The sequence below is a fragment of the Orycteropus afer genome, unplaced genomic scaffold (genome assembly GCF_000298275.1).
Source record: "Orycteropus afer afer isolate SDZICR_OR568_19922 unplaced genomic scaffold, OryAfe1.0 scaffold00048, whole genome shotgun sequence".
Lineage (NCBI taxonomy): Eukaryota > Metazoa > Chordata > Mammalia > Tubulidentata > Orycteropodidae > Orycteropus > Orycteropus afer.
This window is the reverse complement of record NW_006921635.1, coordinates 14,435,868-14,440,255: the sequence shown is the minus strand read 5'-3', so window position 1 is coordinate 14,440,255 and position 4,388 is coordinate 14,435,868. Positions and strand designations below refer to the sequence as shown.

The following is a 4,388-nucleotide window of genomic DNA, read 5'->3' as shown; positions in this document are numbered from 1 at the left end:
TTGCATCTAGATGGCTGGTTGCAAACTTTTAAGATCCCAGTTGCTACTCACCAAAGTAGGAGTGGAACAATATTTTGCGTAGTATGTTATGCCAGTTGGACTTGATGTCCCCTGTGACTATGGTCCCAAGTACACGGGATCAACTACTTGATGAACCGACTATATTGTTACTAAATAATTGCCTGTAAATGGATCCACTTTAAAAGAAAAACAAAACAAAACAAAAAAACATTTAGCTTCACCCTAATCAATGATACTGTTTAATCCTTTTAGCAATAACTCTAAAAGTAGCTATTAATCCTTACTCTATAGAGGAGAAAACAGGCACACAAAGTAAATTGCCAAGATTAACCACCAGCAAGGAGCACAGTTGGGATTTGAACCTGGGTGGAGTCAGCCCCTGGGTCTGTGCACTTAACCACTACTCCACACTACTGAGCACAGAGGCCTGTGGGCTGGGATTGGAAGAGACAGAAGAGACATCCATGGCAGCCCCCGCTCCCAAGAAAAAAGCCAAAAAGCAAAAAACACCTCATTGCTGAGTTTCAACCCCTCCTTGGGTTTCAGAGGTGGTATCTCTACAGAAGTAGATCACCCAATATTCCTTCTGAGGAGTGGCTGGTGGGTTTGAACTGCCAACCTTCTGGTTAGCAGTTAAATGCCTTAGGCACTATGCTACCAGAGCCCCACAATAATCCAGGCAGAGGAAAGCACGTGGGACAGGAGGCTGTTTGAAGATTCAGCCTGTCCCATCTGGCCATGGGGTGATCCCACAGAGGGTCTGCTTTCGGGGGGGGGCACCGTTACCTCACCATGGGGACCCTGAAGTCAGTTTTGGTGGGGCCATCTGTCTGCCTTGTCAACATCAGTTAATCTTTAGGAAGAAAGGAAAAAACCTGGATCGAGTTAAGGGAGTCTGAGGGAAGGAGGAGGAAGGGGGGAGGGAATGGGTGCCAAGGGCTGTTAAACCAGTTGCTATGGAGTTGATTCTGACTCAGGGTGACACCACGTGTATCAGAGTAGAACCGTTCCCTGGGGGTTTCAATGGCTGGTTTTTCAGAAGTATGTCACTAGACCTGTCCTCTCAGATGCCTCTGGGTGGGTCCCAAACTCCCAACCTTTTGGTTAGTAGCTGAGTGCTTGTTGGTGCCTGTGGTAGTTAAGTTTGTATGTCGTGTGTCACAGCTGGGCCTGGTTGAGTTGCTGGGCAGCTGGCGGTAGTTATTCCCCATTATGAGACTGGCAATCAACTCCATGGTGGGACCTCCTGAATAGCTGCTTTAGGGATGTGGTCTGCTTCCCATCCATGAGAAACAGCTTGGGAACGTTTCCTAGCTTATGGCACACTTGAACCCTGCATGGAGCCATGTCGTTGTTCAGCAGCCTGCCATGCTTTGCCGACCTTGGGACTTTCAATGGACTTGAATTAATGGTCTGTCGTGTGGTTTGGTAACATCAGGACAGTGCTTTTTTACTTGTCAACCTTGGGCTTGTCAGTCTCAGCAGCCAGCAGCTGTCTGAGTGAAGAAATGCCTCCAGTTTCAGTGGGTTGGGAGCAGGAAGCAGAGCTGAAGCCCAAGGCTGAGGGGCTTTCACCCCCTCAGGCACTTTGAACTTGGACTTAAAACCTCCAAATGGTAAGAATAGACCCTTGTTTGTGAAGGCCATTCCATTTGTGGTATATTCTTGTCAGAGTGGCACTAGATAACTGAAATAGAATATGGTACTGAGAGAGTGGGGTGTTGCTCTGACAGATACCTAAAATGTAGAAACAGGAGTGGGATGTGTCCTTGACTGAGACCCTGGCAGAGAGACCCTGGCATATGGCATGAAAGACGGCAGGAGCAGAGACAAGATCCCAGCATGAGAAACGGTAGGAGCAGAGACCAGAGACCGGCATTAAACAGCAACAGGCTTACCAGCCCACGGAGGAGAAAGCCGGGTGCCATTGGGTAGATGGCTTCCTGGTGGAGTGGGTTGCCTTCAGGTATTAATTGGTAGAAGAGACTGACATGAGATGGAGTAGCAGGTTGGCCGGCCCACAGAGCAAGAAAGCTGAGTGCCCTTTGGGCAGGAAGATTCCTGGCAGAGTGGGTTGCCCTCAGGCATTAATTGACAGAAGCGGAGAGACCAAGGAAACTGGAAGCAGAGCTGCCTAAGCCTCAAGTGTAGGACCATGGCCTTTGGGGGTGGAACCACCACAGCCCCCTAGGTTTCAAAGAGCCAGACCTTGACCAACTTGGTTCTGGAGTATAGGGCTGCTCGTTCATGTGAGCCAGTGGGATGGAGCCATAGCCGCTGCCCAAGAGTGAGGGGGCGGGGCTGCCATGCCCAAGAGGGAGAGGAACGAGGCCCGCCAGGCCCAGGGGCTGAGGTCACCATTTAGAGGAACTAGGGGATGGAAGTCACCCAGTGAAAGGCGTCCGTATGGATACCACCTGTTGAAGATCTGTACAGGTGCCAAGTTGACAAGGAGTAGAATTGTGCTGGTTATGTTTATGTGTCAACTTGGCTGGGCCTGGTTGAGTGGCTGGGCACCTGGTGGTAGTTATTCCCTATGATGTGATTGGCAATCAGCTCCATGGTGGGACCTACCAAAAGCAACTGAGTAGCTGCTTTAGGGATAGGGTCTACTTCCCATATATAAGAAGCAAATTTGGGAATGGTCTCTGGCTTATGCATTCTTGAACCCTGCATGTAGCTGTGTCGTTGTTCAGCAGCCTGCCATGCTTTGCTGACCTTGGGACTTTCAATGGACTTGAATTAATGGTCTGCCGTGTGGTTTGGTCACATTGGGACACTGTTTTTTTACTTGTTGACCTTGGGCTTGTTAGCCTCAGCAGCCAGTAGCTGCCTGAGTGAAGAGATGCCTCTAGCTTCAGTAGGCCGGGAGCAGGAGGCAGAGCTGGACCCCAAGGTCGAGGGGCTTTCACACAGCCCAGAGAGCCTGGCACCTTGAATTCGGACTTAAAGCCTCCAAACAGTAAGAGAATAAACTCCTGTTTGTGAAGGCCATTCCATTTGTGGCAGTTTCCCATCAGAGCAGCAACTAGGTAACCAAAACAGTGCCGAACAGGGATTCCAATTTAGATAACACGTATGCTAAACCCACTGCCACCAAGTGGCTTCTAACTCATAGTCACCGCCATAGGGTTTCCAAGGCTGTAAATCTTTTAAGGAAGCACACTACCTCATCTTTCTCCCATGGGACAGCTGGTGGGTTTGAACCACCGACCTTCTGTTAGCAGCTGAATGCTTTACCATCGTGCCACCAGAGTCCCTGGTATATATTATCTGTCTATTGGAGTCCCTGGCTAGCCACACCTGTCTTCTGAGGTGCCTTGAAATTCCTGTGGAGCACACCTAGGGTCTGTCTGTTGTTTTTAGGTGCCATTGAGTTGTCTCTGACTCATAGCGACCCCACGTACAACAGAAGGAAACACTGCCCTGTCCTGCCCACTCTCACAATGCTTGCTGTGTTTGAGTCCATTGCTGCAGTCACTGTGTCAATCCATCTCATTTGAGGGTCTTCCTCTTTTTCACTGACTTTCTACCGAGCAACACTCTTTCTCTTCAGGCGTTATTACCCAATTTCTGAGTGTGTTGGGACAGAGCCCCTCTGGGGTCTGGTGTGGCAGCAGAGTGATTCATGAAACTGTCTGACATGAGTGTGACATGTAGTTTTTCCTTTAAAATCTGAGGTGGGGACTTGCCCCTGTGGAGTTTTGGAAATGTCTTTATCTCAGGAAGACAGACATGACAAAGGTGAAGTACATACCAACAAATTTTGAGTCTGGGCCTCAAAGGCTGGCCTGTGAATTGGGGACAGGTTCTCTCTCAAGGTACCCAGCCTTGCCTTAAGGGCCTTCCCAGGAGATGCCTTACTGGGAGATGGAGACAGACAAGTGGACAGATCTGACCTTCTAGTAGACATTTGGGAGCTCTGGTGGCATAGTGCCTAAGGCATTTGATTGCTAACCAGAGGCTGGCGGTTCAAACCTACCAGCCACTCCTCGGAAGGAAGATGGGGCAATCTACTTTCCTAGTCATTCTGCCTCGGAAACCCAAGGGAGGGGTCGCTATGAGTCCGATCCACTTGACGGCAGTGAGCTTGCTTTGGTTGTTTTTTTTTTAGTAGACATTTGATGACTGAGTGACAGATGACGGATGTCAGGGTGTGAGATGTGAAGACAGGCGGATAGATCTGTCAGTAGAGCCCTCAGGCATGCGGCTTTAAGATGGACAGAAAGACTGATCCAAGGGCGTGAAGGCCCAGCGGCTCCCACCTGCCACGCGGCCGCCAGGGGGCGCCGCCGCCCCTCCCAGCCTTACCCACTGTCCGGCTGGGGCGCGCTCACGGGCCGGCGGAGGGGGTGGGACCGGCGTGC

At 50.4% G+C, this 4,388-nt stretch overlaps 1 protein-coding gene across 1 annotated transcript in view; it reads right to left on the bottom strand.

Annotated features, from left to right (window-relative positions):
• SIRT4 (sirtuin 4) overlaps window positions 1–4,388 on the bottom strand; it is a 39,299-nt gene that overhangs the window by 34,531 nt on the left and 380 nt on the right. The window lies entirely within an intron of this gene.